The sequence below is a fragment of the Hevea brasiliensis genome, unplaced genomic scaffold (assembly GCF_030052815.1).
Source record: "Hevea brasiliensis isolate MT/VB/25A 57/8 unplaced genomic scaffold, ASM3005281v1 Scaf206, whole genome shotgun sequence".
NCBI classification, from domain to species: domain Eukaryota; kingdom Viridiplantae; phylum Streptophyta; class Magnoliopsida; order Malpighiales; family Euphorbiaceae; genus Hevea; species Hevea brasiliensis.
The window spans coordinates 95084-104385 of record NW_026614703.1 but is presented as its reverse complement, the minus strand read 5'-3'; positions in this window follow the sequence as shown (position 1 = coordinate 104385).

The window sequence follows — 9302 nt, the reverse complement described above, 5'->3', positions numbered from 1 at the left end:
GCGTTGAGTCAAGGCCAAGAGGCAACTCGTATAAGGTTTGTGCACAACATAGAATTTTTGTAAATTTTCTTCTGCACATTGTTTTGAATGAATTGAGATATGAAATTGTGACACAATTGAATTGAAAAGTTTATTATGCTTTTGATTTAAATTGTTGAAAGATTAATTGTTTGTATTTGAAATGGCAATAAATGTTTAGTAAATTGTTAAGATAGTTTTGAAACCACAATGTCATGACCATATATTTGAATACCTCACTAGCATGACTAGTGGGGGAAATCAGTTTTGAATTTTGATTCCTTCTCTGGCTGAAGTGTTGAAGTGTGTGCTAGTAGAAGAAGAAAAAGAATAGGTTCTCATATATTTGAGCTAGCTAGCCTTGTGATGTGACTTTTCCTTAGCCTCTGGCTATTGAGATGATATTTATTTCGAATGGCATGATATAACTGTGTGTTTTTATGAAATTTGTTTTGAGACTTTCGAAATGAAATTGTTTGGATTAAATGCATATAAATCATATTTTGTATTTATTTTTCATATTTAGTTTAATTTTTGAATAAGTATGATTTAAATTCTGCGTAAATATTATTTTAGTATGTTGTGCACCACTGAGTCATAGTACTCAGCAATGGCTGTTATTGCTGTCGCAGATATAGAGACTAGAAGAGCAGCAAAGTGAGTTGCTAAGGATTGTGGAGCTACCTTCCCTGAAGTTCTATCGGGTATATTTTATACCCTGATTGTAAAAATTATTTTGATGTATGTAAATGTAGAAAATGGTCATGAGCAGTTGTATAAAGTTTGTAATAATATTAGTTTGGATTTTTCTAATGTAAATTTTGGATGAATTTAATTTGTTTTTATTTTAATAAAGTATGAATGAAAGTATTTTGTTTTAATTTGAATGAAATTACTTAGTATTATTTTGGATATTATTTGAATTGGAAATTACTGATTTGAATTTTTGGAATTTGAGAAATGATGTTGAAATTGGTTGTGATGGATGTTGATTTGATGAAGTTGATGAGATAAATTATTGAAAGTGCTTTTTACAGGTATTTGAAGAACTATTTTCTCAAAATACAGACGGCACTCTGCCGAAATTTTTATAAAATTTGCGAAAAAATAAAATGGGACAAAAATCTTAACTAGTTTTCAAACTCTAATTAAATGTTTTGATACCTATTAGAAAATGCTCACCACTTATAAAAAGTAAGAAAATTGTTTTAAAATCCCCTGTAGGGTACCTAATGAGTTATCAGTAAGTGAAGTTCGGTAGTTCATTAGGTATTCTACGGAATCATGTTATGCCTTACAGAGGGGTAAGGTGTGACATTATTTATATGCTCAAAATATATTCAAATAATTTAAATTGTTAGAGCATACTATAATTCTCCTTTAGGAATACTATAATATACTATCCTAAATTAAAAGATTTTAAACTTGATTCGACAATAATTAACTTACATCAAATATACATGTTGTCTTTAGACATCTAATACATATTTGATAAAATATTATTATCCTCATAATTCTCACTATTCATATAATAACTTATTTACTTTTGAGTAAAATCCTTAAGTTCGGATGATTAGTAGGTATCAATTAATCAATTTTTTTATCATAGGCATCTATTAGTATGGATAATTGATAATTTTATATGCTTATAAACATTATCCATAGTTCGACTACTTTGGTAACCAACAAACTATTAATTTTATTTTATTTTAGTTTGGCCACTTTAGTGACTAACAAACTAAAACAAATATCATAATGTATGCATTTAAATGTTGTATTTTAATAAACCTAATATTTGTTCAATCATTAGGTTTAATTATAAATCTTAATTAGAAGGGTAGAAAACATAATTAAAATTTTTTTTTTTTGGAAAACATGTTCCCAAAAAGTATTCTTTCTAACTCGCTTTCTTCATCGTGTTGAACTTTCATGACCTAATTAAATTTGGGCCAAAACTTTAATTTATTAATTAATTAATTTTAAACATTTTCCATTACAAACACATTTTCACGTGGTTTGAAATTCATGGCCAAAACAATTAAGACACTTTGATATTTTTATTTATTATTTTCTTTTTTTTAAATTCTTCATTTTGAGAGAACTTGATCCCAAACTTCAATTTCTGCATAACACGATTTTTTATCATGTTAATAATCCTCATGCATAGGACTTAATTTGGCTAAATTTTATTATTATTATTATTATTATTATTTTAATCATTAATCATAATTATTAAACTTTCATGATCTACACTTTAATTCTACCAAGATCAAACTACAAGCAAGAACATCAGCATCATGTTCATCATCATAAATTCAATGGAGAAATTTAATTGTTCAAAACCTAGTGTTCAGATACTATATGTAAAATAATTCTTAATAGACCATAACAATCATAAACATAAGAATAAACTATCGCCCTAATAATGGATTTTGAACAAATAAATTCTCACAGATCTAGAAAGCGTACCTAATATGGAGTTTAATTGAGCCATAGTAATAATTGAGAGACCCTTGATTCAATAAACTGATTTCTCCCTCTTAACTCTTTTCGATTCACACGCAAAATTTAGTGGTGGAAGACTTTCTTAAGACGACTATAATATCTCTAACTTTATGAAAGAGAATGTGTGTGACCTTATAGGTAGAGAGAGGATCAATCTAAATATATCTTTAAAATTTAATTTTATATGTCTATCAAGTATCTTTATACAATTAGAATTAGGATTTGTTTTAATTAAAATAAACATCAATTAATGTTAGGCCACATTAAAGAAATTAACTTTAACCTAAATGATAATATTAATTACCGGGTAAAATCTTACAATCCTATCTTACTGTCTTGAAATAAATAGTTTCCCCATTACCAATTTTGAGCATGGATGTCCCATATATATTTTTGTGAGCATTCCATAAATTTTAAGTTGTAATTTACTTGTATCTTTGCGGGCTATATATCATTTGCGCGAAGCTTCAAAATCTAATGGAGCATGATGTATCACCTGACTTTGTTTTCAATGTAAAAGCTATACTGTCCTTGTACTTTTATCTGTTCTTCTAATAGATTCAGCAACTCAACTCAACTCAACTCAACTAAGCCTTTGTCCCAAAAATTTAGGGTCGGCTATATGGATTCGCTTTCTCCACTCTAAACGATTTTGGGTTAAATCCTCAGAAATGTGTAATGCTTCTAGGTCATTTTGTACTACTCTCCTCCAAGTCAATTTAGGTCTACCCCTTTTTTTTCTTTCTATCCTCTAACCTAATGTGCTCTACTTATCTAACTGAGGCCTCCGTATGTCTACGCTTCACATGACCAAACTACCTCAATCTCCTTTCCCTCAACTTATCTTCAATTGGCACCACTCCTACCTTTTCTGTAATACTCTCATTACGGACTTTATCTAGTCTAGTATGGCTACTCATCCACCTTAACATTCTTATCTCTGCAACTCTTATCTTAGACGCACACGACTCTTTCAGTGCCCAACACTCACTACCATATAACATAGCCAGACGTTTGGCTGAACGATAAAATTTTCCTTTCAACTTATTGGGAATCTTACGATCACATAAAACTCCCATGTGAAGGAACGGAAGCGTGAAAAACACAAGATTATACCATTGAATTCAAAAATTTTCACCTAGGGTCACATGCACCATGCAAGATTTATTTTTATCTATTTGATTTCAATGATAAACAACATATTAAAACTCTTTTAATATGTTTTTGGATCTGTATTTGCCATTTAAGATTTTAAAATTAATCAGATTAATTTTAGAACCCTAGATTAAATCAAGAACGATTACACTAACCTCTTGATGTCTCAGGCGTGTCTGCGCTTTGAGATTCGTCTTCAGGACACCAGATGTTGTCCCTCTAGCTTGTCCACACCAAGAACACCTATGGCAGCCCTTGAATAGCTTCTAAAGCTTTTTCTATTAATTAGAAAATCAAGTTCTACCTTTTAAGAGATTAAAGATGTAAACAGGACACTAGAAACAATTTCTAGTGTTCTTAATTCAAGAGATTGATGGCTAATCTCTTTGAATTGATGAGAGATGAAGAGAAATAGCTGGAGAGGCTCAAAGTGGCGTGACAATTGAGAGAGGAGGCTGCTGGTTATATTTTCTTTTCATAACCACACTTAAATAGCTAGGTTAACACATTAAACCCTAGCCACATGTCACCTTTTGATTAGCTCTAGGTTTAAGTGACCCAATCACATTGTGCCAAGTGTCAAACCTATATTTAATCTTGATTTTAATCATCTTACATTATTAAAAAATATTTGACAAGCTTATGTGTTATGCCATGTGTCACCATCTCATGGTGCCACGTGTCACACTATGAAATGATCAAAATGCCCCTGTGTGTTAATTTTGAGTTCTTAACCCAAAATAATTATTTTCTTCTTCTAATTAATTTATATCAAATATAAATTAATTAATTAATCTCTATTAATTAATTTCTCATCAATTAAATTCATATTTAAACACTTTAAGTATAAATTTAATTTAGACTACATATCCAATAATCTAGATTTGGTTTCAAGTCATGCTAGGGACTTTGCAATTTAATTACAAACCAAACCTATTTAATTAATCAATTAAACTCTTTAATTAATTAATTAAATCATATTTAAATAGGTGATAACTTGTGTATGTGTGTGACTTACTAGGCTCATCACTAATTGGCAATGAGACATGATATCAACTCTTAATATCATCAGAACTCTTTCTTACCATAAATGATTTCTCTAAATCATTTTATGAACCTCATAGACTATGGTTAACACCTAGCATAGCATGCCATGGCCACCCAATTAGTAATAAGATTTACCTTAAATGAACCTATAATCATATGTTACCATGCACTAGAATCTCTCTGTTACAAAATCCCAACTCAAGCTGGAGTCATGGTTTATGTCAAACTCCATTTGCTATGAATATTATGTTCTCTTTTAATTCCAGTTCTTGATTAAAAGATTTTTCTCATCAGAAACTCTTTTCTGAATAAATCTATCTGTCTCTGCCAGAACTTGAAACATCAAGAACAATTAAATGAACATAGGATTTTATCTCTATTTACTTAGAGGAACAGATTCCTTCTTGATCAACACCTACCTCCATATATAACTAGCAGGAGCCAACACATGCCCATATACCCATACATAGTACAAGTATGAAAGCATTATCAAACTCAAACTACCTATATACAAGATAACTGTGCTATCTCAGGTCTAAAAATTATATGAACTGATATGATTTATGACAAAACATTGACAAGAGTAAACTCCATGTGCTTATCATAAGTGTCACTGGTTCGGCCTACTTATCATTTATAAGTGCCTATCAAGTTTGTTATATGGCATGAGACTCACCATTCCATCTTATTTATATCTCATATAAATAACTTGGGAACAAACATGAATACAATCTTTCTGGATAAGTCATGTCCTTATTATGAAGTATCCTCGATTGTGAACCTATTTATGATACTTTGTGCTAGAAATATTGTCACTCATATTCTTAACAACTTAAGAATAATATTTCTAACAAAATATCAATGGACCTTTTCTATTACACATAAATATATTATGTAAACGGAAAAGTGGAAATGCCTTTTATTATTAAAAATATGTACAAGATACATACTAAATGATATGCTCTAGGGCATACTACTAACAATCTCCCACTAGCACTAGAGCCATTCATTACAATACCTTAGACCTATCTTCTCAAGATGTCAGTCTAACTGAGCTTATGAAAAAGGCTTAGTGAATGGATCAGCTGAATTTTCCAGCTGATGTTATTTTTCTGCATGACTATATCGCCTTGCCCAACTATATCTCTGATAATGTGATAGTGCCTTTCTATGTGTTTGGATTTTTTGTGAGACCTTGGTTCCTTAGCTTGTATGATTGCCCATTGTTGTCACAATGTAGTGGAACTGCTGACTCAATGGAAGGAACTATTGTAAGTTCTGTTACGAACTTCTTTATCCAAACAACTTCTTTGCGACATCGATGCGGCAATATACTCGACCTCGTAGTGGAATCTGCAGTCGTGCTCTGTTTGGAACTCTTCCAACTGAGTGCACCTCCATTACAAATGAACACATATCCAGAGGTAGACTTTCTATCATCGATATCTGATTGGAAATCAGAATCAGTATAACCATCCAATTGCAAGTCTCCACCTCCATAAATCAAGAATAAATCCTTAGTTCTTCTCAAGTACTTAAGGATATTCTTAACAGCTATCCAGTGTTCCAAACCTGGATTGGATTGATACCTGCTAGTCAAACTAACAGCATATGCGATGTCCGGCCTAGTACACAACATTGCATACATTAAACTTCCAATAGCCGAAGCATATGGAATCTTGGCCATCTTATCTCTTTCTTCAGGTGTCTTTGGAGACATCTCTTTAGAAAGGTGGATACCATGTCTCACTGGTAACAATCCTCTCTTGGAATCAAGCATGTTAAACCTCTTTAACACCTTTTCCAAGTATAGACTTTGGATAAACCAATTATTCTTTTCGCTCTATCTCTATAGATGTGAATCCCAAGAATATAGGTTGCCTCCCCTAAGTCTTTCATGGAGAATGTATTTGACAACCATACCTTTATAGTCGTCAACATACATGTATCATTACCCATCAATAGTATGTCATCCACATATAAGACAAGGAAAGTGATAGCACTGTCACTAACCTTCTTATATACACATGGCTCATCCTCATTTTTGATAAAAGCAAAAGATTTAATGGCTTCATCAAAACGGATGTTCCAACTCCTCGAAGCTTGTTTCAACCCATAAATGGATCGCTTTAGCTTGCATACCTTGGAACCATCTTGAGATTCAAATCCCCTAGGTTGTTCCATGAAAATGTTTTCTTCAATGTATCCATTGAGAAAAGCTGTTTTGACATCCATCTGCCAAATCTCATAATCATAGTATGCAGCTATTGCTAATAAAATCCTAATTGATTTAAGTATGGCAACAGGCGAGAAAGTCTCCTCATAGTCTATTCCTTGCCTTTGGCGAAACCCTTTCGCTACTAGCCTTGCCTTATAGGTCTCTACCTTTCCATCAGAACCAATTTTCTTCTTGAAAACCCATTTGTTCCCTATAGGTACAATACCTTCAGGTGGGTCAACAAGATCCCAAACTTGATTCTTATACATGGAATCAATCTCGGATTTCATAGCATCAATCCATTTTGAAGAGTCTATATCTGATATAGCTTCTTCATAGGTAAGTGGATCATCTCCATGATCTACTTCTTCATGAGTAGACAACTCTTGTTCTTCTTCATGAAGAAAACCATATCTCACCGGTGGGTGAGATACCACAGTTGTTCTACGAAGAACGACTTTAGATGTTTCATCAATGGGTATAGGTTGACTAGATGGATCTATATCCATCGATGCATTGGTTGGTCAGAATTCTCCAATTCTAACTCTATTTGCCTTCCTTTGCCTCCTTCTTGAACAAACTGTTGTTCAAGAAATGTGGCATCTCTACTTATCACAACCTTTTGTGAAGTAGGCAAATAAAAATAATATCCAAAACTATCTTTTGGATATCCAACAAATCGACCTCTTTCTGATCTGGTCTCCAATTTATCAGTGTTCAGCTTTTTGATATAAACTGGACAACCTCAAATCTTAACATGCTTAAGACTTGGTTTTCTTCCATGCCATATCTCATAAGGTGTGGAAGAAACTGATTTTGATGGAATCCTATTCAGAATATATAAAGCTGATTCTAATGCAAATCCCCAAAAAAAGAGATTGGCATATCAGTGTAGCTCATCATATTATGTACCATATCCAATAGGGTACGATTTCTCCTTTCAGATACACCATTCAGCTGTGGCGTTCCTGGAGGAGTCAGCTGAGAAACAATGCCATGCTCTCTCAAGTATTCATCAAATTCAGTACTCAAATATTCACCTCCACGATCTGATCGAAGAGCTTCAATATTTTTTCCTGTTTGATTTTCTACTTCAGATTTAAATTCTTTGAACTTTTCAAAGGATTCATGCTTGTATTTCATCAAATACAAATACCCAAACCTTGATTTATTATCAGTAAAGGTAATAAAATAATGAAAGCCCCCTCTAACCATTTCTTTAAACGGACCACATACATCACTATGTATTAGTTCCAAAATATTTTCAGCTCTTAGCCCTTGTCCAACAAATGGTGATCTAGTCATTTTGCCTTGAAGGCAAGATTCACAAGTTGGAGTAGGCTCAGAGCCCAATGAGGATAGAATCCCCATTTTCTCCAATTTTGCAATCCTATCTTCTACAACATGACATAACCTTAAGTGCCAAATATATTTTGAACTTGAGTTGGTTTTCACCATGGCATTGTATTCTTTTAGATCACTTGCATTCAATTTGTGTTCATTATTATTATCCAAATAATAAAGACCATCATTCATATAACCCGAACCAACATATTTATTTCCAAAATAAATATTGCAAACATCATCTGTGAACTGAAATTCTTAGCCATTTCTAGTCAAACTAGATATAGAAATGATGTTCTTAAAAGCATCAGGTACATATAAAATATTATCCAAACACAAAACATGTCCAAACATGTAAAAAGATTTAGATCCTATGGCTAAAGCTTCATGATTGAGCCATTGCCAATCCGGACTCTAATATCTTGATAACGCAAGTCGCCATTGTTTGCTAGTTCTGCATATCATTAGAAATGTGAAGCGCACGATGATTTAAAACCCAAGTAGATGAACTATGAGTATCATCAGAATCTAAATAACAAGATATGGACATACCTTCCGAAGGTGTATCCTTCTTGTCCTTCAGAGAAGCAAGATACTCTGGGCAGTTCCTATTCCAGTGCCCATCCTTTTGGCAGTGGAAACACTTTCCTTTGCCTTTCATCAGCTTTAGTCTTCCCTTTTTGTTTAGCTATTTTCTTGGAAGGACCAGGAATCTGAGGTTTCTTTTTCTTATTGCCCTTCTTCTTGTTGGACTTTCCAGCAGAAGAAGATGCAACCAAAGCTACCTCTTTTCCTTTATTGCCTGGCATATTCTTTTGGGCAATAACCAGCATGTTGAGTAATTCAGCTAAGGTGCATTCCTGTTTAGTCATATGAAAATTTGTCACAAATTTCCCAAAAGACTCAGGAAGGGACTGAAGGATCAAATCCGTTAGTAGTTGGAAATGCATGTGGAAGTCAAGATGTTCCAACTGCTCAATCAGCCGAATCATCTTGTAGACATGATCTCCAACAT